This window comes from Periplaneta americana, chromosome 17 (assembly GCF_040183065.1).
Source record: "Periplaneta americana isolate PAMFEO1 chromosome 17, P.americana_PAMFEO1_priV1, whole genome shotgun sequence".
In the NCBI taxonomy this organism is placed as follows: Eukaryota; Metazoa; Arthropoda; class Insecta; order Blattodea; family Blattidae; genus Periplaneta; species Periplaneta americana.
The window spans coordinates 69187315-69200941 of NC_091133.1; the positions used below are offsets into that span (position 1 = coordinate 69187315).

Sequence of the window (13627 nt, forward strand, 5' to 3'; positions counted from 1 at the left end):
TATTAAAAATGTTAGTAAAAATAAAATGATGTCTCTGTACAATATTCTACATCAATGATTGTTCAAATCAAACCAGAGACGTTTTTTATCTACATCACGAAAGCTCTCCAGAGACCCATGTCTTCAACTGAGCTTTGATGGCTTCTTACTAGAAATAGATCAAGTAGATCACTGTCCACTTAGTCCTTCCTTCCTTTTCCTCTTTCTTATCAGTTTCATCATCATTCTTTCTTCATCCACTCTTTCCAATACAACTACGTTTCTTATTGTCTGTCCACCACTTCACATGCTCCAATCTTCTCCATATCCACATTTCAAATGCTTCTTGTCGCTTCTCTTCACTTCGTCGTAATGTCCATGTTTCTGCACCATGCAATGCTACACTCCAAACAAAGCAATTCACTAGCCTCTTCCTTAGTTCTTTCTCCAGAGGTCCGCAGAATATGTTCCTTTTTCTATTAAAAGCCATTGTTATCCTCCTTTTCAATTCTTGGCAGCAGCTCATGTTACTACTTAAGGTAAGCGTTCACTACATCATATCGCACGGATCGGACGAATCGCACGGATCGGAAAAAGACTATCTTTGCTGTAATTGTTATGTAACCGCGTTCACTACATCGTATCGCACGCATCGCCTCTCGGCAAATCCGTCCACGTTTCTCGGATGAGCAACTTTTCCGATGCGTCCGATCATAACCTTCTTTAATAAATCAATTTTAATTGGTCAATTGTTACTATTATGTTGTGCCATGTTCAGTGTCGCGCCAAAATGGCAGACGGAAAACTTATTGCGCTTGTAGAAAATTGCGAAGAATTATATAATTTGAGGCGTTCCCATTACAGTAATCAAGTCATTTCTTACATATATATTATGTAACCAATATTTCTTTCGTTTCTTCCTCTTCAATTAAGACGCATGAAGCAATTACAAATTCTTATTCCCTAACAATCATAATTAATAGACCTAACCTCAACTCCTCTGTTTTCAGCAATGTCAATATCGTACGAAGTCATGTTTTAAACAGCTGATAGGGGAATCCGATGAGGCGGAGCCGTTACAGTGAACGCACTGCATTTAAAATATCCGTTGCGTGCGATTCGAACGAGGAGTGCGATACGATGTAGTGAACGCTTACCTTTACAGTACATCCCAAGTATTTGAAGCTGTCCAGTTGCTCTACTGCCTCATTTAGAATTCGCAAGTTTTCCTTCTTTACTTTTCTTCCTGTGACCATGATCTTTGTCTTGTTGGCATTTATCTTCATTCCATATTGCTCACAGCTATCATTTAGCTCCAGTAGCATATGCACTTTATTCTTCTTCCTCCTATTATCACTCCTCCCATGTTATGAAAACAGTTCTTCACTAAATCCTCCAAGTAGATGTTGAACAGGGTAGGTGGTAAAGGGCATCCTTGTCGTACTCCTCTTCCTATTTAACTTCCTTCTAACATTTCTTCTTCTATACTGACTTTGACTCGTTTCATATAAAGGTTACTGAAGAGCCTTCTCTCTTTCCAATCCGCGCCAATTTTCTTTAGAACCTCCATAAAAATCATAAATGCATCAAAATTTACAATGGATCCTATTTATATTAAATAAAAATTGGTCATATCACAAGATGCAGAGTTCTAGTTGCAGTTTTCCTTACAGCTGCGATGTAACCGCAAGATTCGCATTCATTCTATCCAGGCATAGCTACTCGTGACTGGAGAGTGACCAATACTAAGTAACTATAGGAATAAATAGAATATTCATTCCGTGTTTAGCAGAATGACTAATGAAGGCCGCACTAATGGAAGCCCCAGTGCAGTCATTAGTGCTATTATGAATCTAAGATAAAACACGGTACTATTTCTGAACCGTACTTATCGATTGGAGCAGCATTTCACTGCATGGCTATTTCAGAGACAGTGTCGTTCGAACACGTTGGGGTTTTCTGGAACCTTAGCATTCGGGGTGTACAGTATACTTTGAGACAGCCCGGATTTTCATGCACTATCAAATCTTAAAACTTTCATTTAAACACTATCACATAACAAAACATGCACAATTAACCCTTCTGCTACCAAGAGGAGTAATGAGACTACCCCACTGACGATTTTTCAATGTTATTTTTATTTTTTTCAATATTTCCTTTTGAAATTTCATGTATTTGTCCGTTATATGTCTACTAACAAGTTGAATTAACGATAAAATAAATCATTTCTCTAATTTAAGATATTATTCACATCATTTACGTGGGGTGTTCTTGTCACCCTTAGTAGTGTGTCTCATGACAATTCCAGGATATAAAATTCAATCTGTAGCTTAATTTACTTCAATGCCTATGTTTGTCTGTCTCCAGATTATTTTATTTTCCGTTATTCAAAACAATTTTTTGTTGTTATTTATATTATCACGATCTTTCATTAGCAATTTAGGTGTGTTTAGGTTTTTTTTCTGAAATTATTTTGTTACAAATAATGATTAGTTTAGATTTTTTCGAGATGCTCGTTGCAGTATAGGCGATGTTCGAATATAGTATTTGAATTTCAACAAATAAATAGAATTAGATTTATTAGTTTTTTTACTTGGCTATTCAACGATACTGTATCAACTATTCGGTTATTTAGCGTCGATGGGATTGGTGATAGCGAATTTGTATTTGGCGAGATGAGGCCGAGGATTCGCCATAGATTACCTGACATTTGTTTTACGGTTGGGGAAAACCTCGGAAAAACTGAGCCAAGCGGGAATCGAACCCACGCCTGAGTGCAACTCCGGGTCGGCAGGCAAGTGCCTGAGCTGACTGAGCTACGTCGGTGGTGATTTATTGTTTTCAGATTTTTAGAAATAATTTTTTATTTTATTTTATTATAAACAAATGTTATTGGATTGGTCATGGTTGTATGTATGGTATTCTAACATTTATGTAATTTTCAATAACTAATTGAAATGATTTCCAATTCATACAGTATTGTAGTATTATGATATTCATTGTTTGTAAATGTGTTTTCCATCATGTCAAAATTATGTAGCACTAAGAAGTTTGTCTTGAAATGGAAGAGAGGCAAATTCAAATTTACTTTATATGTTACCTTATAGTGATAGTGATAGATTTATTGATATTAGTTCACGAAAGTACAAACTTAATCATTTAAAAAAATGATCTATATACAAAAGTAGTTATACATAATAAATATACAATTTCCTAAACTAATTAATTTATCACAAATCTCAGTAATTAATTGTTCAAACTTGCACTTACGTCTAGTTTTAGTGCATGTTTAAACCAATCGTGATAACTATTAAAACTTTAAAACTTATTTATCTGCTCCTTTTCACAATTTTCTACCATGAACATTTTTAAATTAATTTTTCTTCTCTTTTTTTTTTTTACTTCAAACATCTAAATGTATTCTATAACTTTCATATTTATGTTTCATTATAGGTTCACTTATGCCTATTAACTAATTCTTCCATGTCATCACACTGCATCCAGGTTAGCAGTTGTTGTCATATAGCCGGCACACTGCAATAGCTGAATCGGTATTTTTCAGTGAGTACAGTAGGTCAGTCTAAATTCCTGCTACATGCTTGTCAGCAAGTTATTTGCTTATTTATACATCTTGCAGTATACATGTAAACATACCTAACATATTAATTACGTAAATCAATATCAATCACAGATACAACATTCTTTTCCATGCTCACATTTTCGTTTAATACTATTCTACTTTTCATTAAATTTATTTTATGTGTAATCTTATTGAAATTTAAAATCTTGAAATATACAAATTAATTTGATAATGTCTTTATAAACAAAGAAATGTAGTACTAAATAAATATATATATATATTTTTTTTTTTGATTATAGGAAAGTTAAACTTACCTTATAGTGTCACCAGTAATATATCCAAAGTTTATTAATTTTGGTGCACGTTTTCAACAAAATGGAACAGGACTTTTGAATCAGCCTGTGTTTTAAAAATAGGACGACTATTTTATATTTTTACATTTTTTCTAAGTCTATAACCAATAATACATAAATTGTTTATATTCCAAATGTTTAACGAAGATTGATGTATGATTTTGATTGGGGTAATCATATTACCTCCCTTGGTAGTAAGTTGTGAAAAATCTGGTAGCAGGAGGGTTAAACGAAAAACAGTCAAAATTGGCATTATCAAATCTGAGTTCTACATTATATTATAATTTTATTGTCTTTTGAAACAACGTATTACAACTAATTTCTCCAAATTTTCACGCCAAAAGAAGTAACAGGTGCAAACTTAAGCAAAGAAATTTGGGTCAAAGTGACGTAGAATTAAGTCTTTTGCATTTTCACATGACCATGACCCCACCGGGAATCGAACCCACGACCTTCCGACTTAACGTCGTGGTTAAGACGTAACTTTGCAATCTCGCGCTCTAAAATACACGAGTATTTACTTCTTTATTACAGCAACCACAATAAACTACTTCACCGTCAGTTTTAGAAATACGTTTCTCTAAATCCATTTAACACAAGATCTCTTCTTGCAATTCTACCAGGAGTCATAACAACACTTCACAATTCAACACAAATGTATATACTAAATAGCAGTTTGCAAGCATGCTGCTTCTGCCTTCCTTTCTTTCAATATCTTGGCTTCAGGCTTGTGACGAGCGAGAACTGGGGGTTGGAAATTCCAGTGTAAGCAAGGAAGAGGGATAAGTGTAATGTCAGAGACATTATTGTCGTTGTCAGGTACGACGCCATTAATACATTTTATTTATCTTTTTTTTTCCTCAATAGATAAATAACGTGGAAGTACCAGATGCTACGAAGCAATAATACTCATAAAATATCCTAGATCTATTATGCAAGTTAGCATAATATATGCACTAAAGCCAGAAAGAAGGACATAATATGCAATATAAACGTCCAAATATCTACTATTAAATTTAAAATATTCGAAATATGCATTATGCGTTAATTTTTCTCCCTAAAAGGCCAAAAAATCATGCAAACATTTACGGGAAAAGTACGGTTATTTGAAACAGATAGGTAGGCCTAATAAAACGAATCTTTGGAAAGTTTGAGAAACGTAACCAGCTTAAACAAAAACATGCATTTGCATGGAAGTCCGGGCCCTCATCATTAAATATACAGGGTGTTAAAAAAAGTATCCAATATTTTAGGAGGTGTTAGTATGCATCAAAACAAGAAAATAATGTCTAATAAACATGGGTCCTACGACACATACTTTCTGAGATCTGAACACTTGTTCATAGGAGGTGCTCAATATGACGTTTATTTATGGCAATACATTTTTCTGCCCTACAATACAGCAGGCTACCAGATAATCATATCGTAGTTGACACCCCTGGCATGGAATACTGATACGTCGCAAGGAATACTGAAAACAAAAGTTTGGTTGCGGATATGAGCGGGGTTCAGCAGAGATGGTGTTGTGAATTTTCGTAATCAGCATGTGTGGGCTGATGAATATTCCCACGCTGTTGAAGAAATAAGACATTAGCACCGATTCTCAATCAACGTATGGGCAGGCGTTTTTGGTGATAGATTAAGGGCCATACGTGCTACCATAGAGATTAATTGGGGCTCGTTATCAGGACTTTCTTATTAACGTATTGCCTACCTTGCTGGAGTACGCGCCATATCAGCAAACACTACAGATGTGGTTCATACATGATGGCACACCAGCACATTTTTTCCTCAATGAAAGTGAACAACTGACGCTGATATTTTAGGACCGCTGCATTGATTGAGGAGGCCCCACACCTTGGCCTGCTCGTACACCAAACCTAAATCCCCTAGACTTTTGGTTATGGTAAATTTCAAAGAGTACGTGATTCCTTACGCCGAAGGGCAGAGGAATGCAATGCCATGAATGGACGTCACATTGAACACCTCCTATGAACAAGTGTACAGATCTCAGAAAGTATGTGTTATAGGACCCATGTTTATTAGATATTATTTTCTTGTTTTGATGCATACTAGCACCTCCTAAAATATTAGATACTTTTTAACACCCTATATAACACAGAGGTTAAGTGCTATCAATTTTTTAAAGTCCCGAAAGGACAAGAGTTCTGATCTTCCTGCAGAATATACTAAATTATTGTTAACATTATTAAATCATTTCCAATTATCACCATTATCATGAACACCATTATTAACACATTATCACCACCAACAGCAGCAGCATCACAACCATTGTTAAGGATCACTCACATCATGATCACTATTGTCAACTTCAAGTTCATTGACGCCTCGAACGGCAGCGTTTCCCAACATTATTATGAACAAGCCTTTCATTACGTGACCTCTATCACATCTGAAATTTAGGAACAGTTATTCTGAAACACTCTATATGTGTGAAATTAAAAGCTAATTTTAGCCGCTTTTCCAGACGATCAACACTTCATTGCATAACAAGGACCATTTATAAACACTCTCGTATGCGGATGTATTCGTAATTTCAAAGAATTTTGGCTGAAGAGAGACCCCATTCACAGCTGTGTTTCATTATACGGTAGTCTTTCGTGAGAAATGACCAATTGAAGATATAACCTATTTCCAACGGAACAAACGGGAAGCAAGGTTCTGCCTTATTTGCAGTCGAAAAAAGGACCACCATCTCTTTCTCACTCTGGAAAGTAACTGACTTCTTGTGGGATCTCGCCAGAATTTATGACGTCTATTAAATTAGCAATGGTAATGGCATTCAGCCTACCGTTTTCAAGTAGAGGCAAGAATTGCGTATAACCCATCCATTCTCACATTTCGTTTCAAGTTCATTATGCTGATGCTAACCTCTTCTCCAACAGGAGGGTAATTTTGTTAGATTAGAGAGAGGCAAAATATGCCAAATGATATATACTCTCCTGATTCTGGCAAACAAAAATTGAGCTGGGGTTCTCTTGGAAATGGGCAGTGCAATACATTCAGGAGCTTAACATTGTGGAATTTTTGGACTTTTGATCTTGCACATTGCCTTTTCTCACCTTTATAAATGCTGAAATTTGTATTGCGTTTTTATTCATTAAATTTTCAGTTTATGTAATATATGAAAATTCTTCACATGACATTCTATATTATCAATTTGTGTCAGCAATTTGTCCGTATATTATACGAATAGCAAGTAAATTAAACTTAAAGTTCCGAAAATGTAATTTAAGCACATTTCATACAAAAGAGCCCTATTTAGGAAGCCTTTTTCTTTGAGGACGGAACCATTCACAGAATCAGGTCAAATTCGCCTTTGAAAATTTTTATACGAGTAAATGCTGTAAAAGGACAAGTGACACATAGAAACGTAGCTGTCATTACAAACTGCAAAACAAAACAGAAAGTACTTGACTCAGCCTTCTAATTGACGTTAACGAAGCCAAACCAGATATGTCGCACCTTACACTAAGTAAAGACAGATTGATAAGTCACAATTTATCTGTCAGCGTAATTTTGAAATGTCCGTTGTATTATCTGGCAGTAGCAATCCGGTATGATAAAAGGAGTCCGAACAAATTAACACATTTACTGTATGTGCTGTCATTAATAAAGTAATCTTCTGCTACTTTTCAACATTCATTTCACTTTAGGTAAAATATGAAGGGTTCAGAGCCATAGTGGGCCAAGCGTCATTTATGAAAAACGGAGAAAGCAAGGGTTAAAGTTAAGTGAATACCATAGTTTAATGCAGATTGACATATAACTTAATTTTAATGCGTATACTTTATATTACTTGCTATATGTTTCCATTGAATTCATTTCAACCCTTGTTTTCTACGGTTTTAGTAAATGGCGCTTGGCCCACTATGGTTCTGAACCCTTCATATTTATTTCAAATAATTCTCTGCTACAACGTGTATAGTAACTGAATCTGGCAGCGATATCCTGTGTAGAAGTGAATATTCATAGCCTATCCTTCTAATAAATAATTCACTGAGTAACAAATTTTTACTTTATTGTTTTGCTTCAAAATAAAAATAGGTGAATATCACTAATATTCGTGCCCTAAATCTGAATTTAAAATCCAAATTGCCCCATCACGTGTCATTTCCGGGGAAAGTGAATTGAGTTTCTTGATGAAAAAAACTTCTTTTTTCTTATTTTTTACCGCTACTGATAAAATTACCACAGACTAGGGATTCAAAATGCCTCGTAATACTTGAAAAATGTGCACTGGATACAAAAATGATGTTACATTGTTTAAAATACAAAAAACACAGCAATAAAAATATTTCATGTGTATAATGAGAAAAATCCCGGAATTTGAACTTTCCATTTAAAAGGATTTTCTAGATGACTTCCGTTTATACCTAGACCCGGGATTGTCTTTTTACAAGGAACAAACTATAGTGTGCAAGCATGCTGGGTGATCTTACTTTATATCGCCTTTTCATTTCAGATATTTCTTGACGAAATCTTTCCCCATGCTCGTCGTTTACCGCTCCAAGGCTAGGAGGGCCAAAATTCAAATGAGAATGTAAAAAGTGTATTTTGAGAGACATATTACACCCCATTTTCTCATATCCACTTAACATGGTTTCCATAAGTTCGGTGTAGTCGTCTGTCCTAGAATTTCAAAGGAAATTTGAGAACACATTTTTGAAAGCGCGCCATACCATTTTTTCTATAATGCAAAGCTTTTCCTCAATCAAAGAGTCAGCCATAACTTTGTAAATTTGTGGACCGATGAAAATGCCCTCTTTTAATTTGCCTTCACTCAAACTCGTAACCATTTCTTTTAGATATTGAAAACCACAGCCTTGTTTGTTCATTGCATAGACATCACTTTGAACTGTTATGAAATCTACTGAATAGAAGGGACTAATATCTGTTTATTTATTAGAAGTACAAAAGAGTATGCCAACGACCATAATAAACCGGAATTATGTCATAAACTCATAAAATGCATCATCTTCTTGTTTTGGTTTACAATCCCCAATCCCCGCCAGAACGCTTATCGAAAAGTGAAAACATAGTATATCTTAAAAACCAGAAAGTAGGCTACACAAGCGTTCATATTCGTAAAGTGACGGGAACCGGTTCATTTCCACATTTAAAATTTTGGAGCGGTCTCAGAGACCGCATCTCTGTGTTTGAGTGTTAAATTTATATAAAACTTATTTTAAATAATAGATACAAAATGTGTAAAGTTAGCTTTTTTATTATGCATGACGACAGCTCACTGTGACAAACTGATTTCAGTTACTACATTCGTATTTCAGGTTGGTCACTCAGTTTAAAATTCCAAAAAATTAAAATACAACAGATGGCATTCTCGCTCTGATCAACTTACATTTCAACTTATGTCTCCTTCATTTTTATGTTTTTCCAATTATTTTACTTATTCGATAAATTGGTAATTTATATCGATATCCAAAATAAATACTTTACAGGATAAGCGATGCACTCAAAAATTCTTCGACAGCACTAACGGCTATTTAAAAGTGAACAACCTTCGTCAATCGAGGAACTATAATAATAATTCGTAAAACTAGAAAAATAATGTATATTTCCTTACCATGGTAACAGATTCTCCATCCTCTGAAACTTCAGACGTGTTTATCCTAAACAAAGAGACATTAAATACTGTTAAACATTGCTAATATTTACCGAGTTACAATATTTATAAAATGTACACTATTATGTAATTAAAAATTATATATGTTCTCACAGAAAAAATTATGTTCAAAGTTTATCTGATTTCATAGAGAAGTATGCTTTTATAGGTTAGGTTACAAAATTATTTCTTCCTTAAGCTTGGCAAGAAATAAATTGTAAATAACAACATATGAATATGATACAGAATATTATAATTACGTTATGCATAATTTTCTATAAACCACATTGCAAGAAATCTGAGGCGTATAAAAATAGTATACACATGGTCTAGTTGACCCACGACCTAATTTCATGTAAAAGATTCAATTAAGCCGAACATGTAACAGAGATAACGATTATATGACCATGTTGATGATAATGATACACTATGAAATATAAAACTGTGTTAAAAACTCAAAACTTTATTAATGAGTTAACATTATTCAAAAAGGTAGTGTCGTGCCTTTGTCAGCATCTCTTGAACTGTTCTCTGGAATTGGTTCAAGGGACGCTGACGAAGACACGACATAACACCAATGTCGAAATGGTACGGTCCGTCATACAAGAAATATTACCTTTTTTTTTAATAATTTGAACACTTTTATAAAGTCTTAGGTTTCTAAGAAATTTTATATTTTATAATAGATGTTGAAGTAAACATCAGGAACAAATTATAAATGACAACTCCACTTAATATGAATGAATATGTCATTATTGCATCAAATACACCTCATGTAACTGCAGGAAATCCAGTTCGTAGATATTTAAACTTTCTGTATGTAATAAAAGCTTATAACTGGTCAGCCTACCCCATTATCTCCTGGCCTAATTGCCTCATAAACGATGTCTTGTTGATATCACTTGTGAGGTTCAGACCTGTTTTCGGACAGTTGACTAAACAACAACTCTTACAAGGAATAATACGTTCATAAATTATGATTTAAAAAGGAATCTAAATGCGTACAATATAATAGACTAGATAAGTGATTATCAATGAAAACGAAAAACTCTAAAAAGATTTAATAAAAACAGAATGCCAAAAGAACTCTTACAATACATGCCTGAAGGAAGTAGGAAATGGAACAGCATTGGAAACAATAAGACTGAAGAGTGAGGTCGGAAGAGAAGTGGAATCCTATTCGCAGAGAATAAAATACAGAAAAATATATGTGAAGGCAGGTAAAGATCGGGTAAAAAATCTTGAGGTAAATACCCGATGTAAAATAACTATTTTTTTCTACAAATTCTGAAAAAAAAATGGAATTAAATTAATTATTCGATACCGTCATCATCAACCATTATCAACATGAACGAAAATATTATCTTTTCCTTTTATACAGAGTGATTCACGAAAATTTACCGTCCTTACGAAACTTATTTCCGAAGACATTCTGAGCAAAAAATGTCATATAAACATTTTCCCTAATCTCAATATTTTCAGAATTACAATAATTTCAAATTGTTTGTAAAATATCACTATTCTTGAGTTTTAATGGTGAAAGAATATTGCAGATAAAGAATTAACTATTCAGGAGTATCATTTCCTTAATTAGCTAATATTCTGAAGCTAAAATGTGTCGTGAATTCCATAGTTGCTTCGTACAGAATTTTTTCCCTATTTTTAACTACATTTCCTCAGCATTTATCACAACAATTGTTACAAATCACGCTACTCTTGTAAATTCTTCAAGACTGTACATTATGATGCATAATTAAAGTGTAAAGAATTAAGTTACTAGAGTTATATGATTTGAAACAATTTTTGTGATAAGTACGTAAGAATAAGACATTTTTAATAAAAAATTGAAAACCAAAATCAGTACATAGCAATTGACAACACATTTTTAACTTCAGACCACTAACCATTAGAAATGATACACTTGAATAGTTCATTGTCTATTTGTAATATTCTTTTATTCTTAAAACGAAAGAAAAAAGGTATTTTACAAACAACTTCAAATTAGTGTAATTATGAAAATATTGAGATTAGGACAAATGATTATATGACTTTTTTTTTTTTTTTTTTTGCTCAGAATGTCTTCGGAAATGAGCTTCATAAGTGATGGTAAATCCTCGTGAATCACTCTGTATAAAGGAAAAGACTGAGATCTCTTTCGCATTGCATTATAATCTTGCCATGTGGTAAATGGACAATATCTACATACCTTAGGACGAAATTAATTATTCTGTCTTCTTCATACATCATTATTTCAATTGTTAGAATTTATTGTAACTTATTAAATGTCTGTCGAAATATTATCTTCAATTTTAAGCTTAAAATTTCATCATTGCTGGTATGAATTCTATTAGCAATATTACTTATAGTTACACTAAAAACTTTTAAATAAGGCAAACCTAAAATATTTATGCAAGCACGTATCATGCAGTCAATTGCCTCACTATTTGTGTAGCGCTAAGTAACAATTTTTTAACAAATTTAAATTTATTCCCTACGCTTATCTTTCTGAGTAAGATTAGATATTCCTAATATTTCGATAATTATTTCAGAAGAAACTTTGTAAATTATTAAAATACAAGTTACTACACATTTCTCATTTACTTTTGCCGAACACGTTTACTTTAAGTATAATCTGCAGTTTATAGTATTTAGGGAAACAAAATTATGTGTTTGACCCAAAAAAATCTATAGTTGGTAACATTTTACAAGTAATTAAAAGCATTTATAATTTACATTATTTTGTTTCTAAGATAATTAAATCACACTATCTAAATAAAGATAGCAATTGCTAACATTTTAATGGAAAATAAAAGTAGAAATTCAGAAAAAAATATTCAGAATAACTTTACTTTTAATTTAACCATAGCACACAGTAGTAATAAAGTAGTTGGTAATATTTTGGGAAAAAATATTTAAAAGGAAATATGAAAAATATTAATTGCATATTGATATTTTATTTACAATCTGCTATGAAAGTCTTACAATATTATAATCTATACTGAATCTATATTTAGGATTATTTCGACAAATCGAATAAATTCGGAATAATGTTTACATCTTTGACGTTATTTTGGTATAATTTAGTCATATATTTTCTTGGTTGACTTTCAAAATTTTTATTTATTTTATTGGATTATTTTACGACGCTGTATCAACATCTAGGTTATTTAGCGTCTGAATGAAATGAAGGTGATAATGCCGGTGAAATGAGTCCGGGGTCCAGCACCGAAAGTTACCCAGCATTTGCTCGTATTGGGCTGAGGGAAATCCCCGGAAAAAAACCTCAACCAGGTAACTTGCCCCGACCGGGATTCGAATCCTGGCCACCTGGTTTCGCAGCCAGACGCGCTGACCGTTACTCCACAGTTGTGGACCGAATTTCATAATATTTTGGTAAATAAATAAAGAAGAAGTAGTGCAAAATATTTCTAAAGTAATCACGTTATATTCCTGACTGTAGCATTTATATAGATTAAAGAAAAAGCTCTGCAAATTACTTACAAATAGCCTGTTACATATCACGCTATCGAAATAAGATCGAGAGGTCATAGCCCTAGGAAGAAACAATAGAAAAAGTATTCTGTAAAATACTTACACCCGTTTCATATTATACTGTATTTTGTTCAGTAAAATCTCCAACTCCATGAATAAATAACAATTAAAAATAACATATTGCTTTCATTTGTAGAGGAAAGAAAATTATACTTTTCCTTTTGAATGACATTTCAACTACAGTACGTATAGCAATAATGAATCTTTGATGACCAAGCATTTTTTACCACGTTGAAACACAGTGAAGTTTTCTTTTTGTTTCCATAAATTTAACACCCAGCTTCATTTTCTAACCAACAAAGAGGACAGAGTAATTTTGTTCAGGATAGTTTAATTAACTAGATGTGTTCTCTCTTGCCTTTTTATGAAAGGTCTACTGCAGAGATTATTTGACTATTATATTTTGTTTTAATGAGATAAAAATTAAACGAGTGAGACTACATTACATCTTTGTTGTGCTGTATATGCTCTAACTGTTTTGGAATTAATTCGCAAAATAATATTATTAGGATTAAACTA

General features: G+C 33.1%; 1 protein-coding gene across 4 annotated transcripts in view; it reads right to left on the bottom strand.

Annotated features, from left to right (window-relative positions):
• Nucleotides 1-13627, bottom strand: part of LOC138693158 (lachesin-like) — a 1789721-nt gene that overhangs the window by 1712349 nt on the left and 63745 nt on the right. For all 4 annotated transcript variants that reach the window (XM_069816848.1, XM_069816850.1, XM_069816849.1 and 1 more), the window contains one exon: nt 9518-9563. The gene's annotated coding sequence lies outside the window, so the exon portion shown is untranslated. The remainder of the gene's footprint in view (nt 1-9517; nt 9564-13627) is intronic.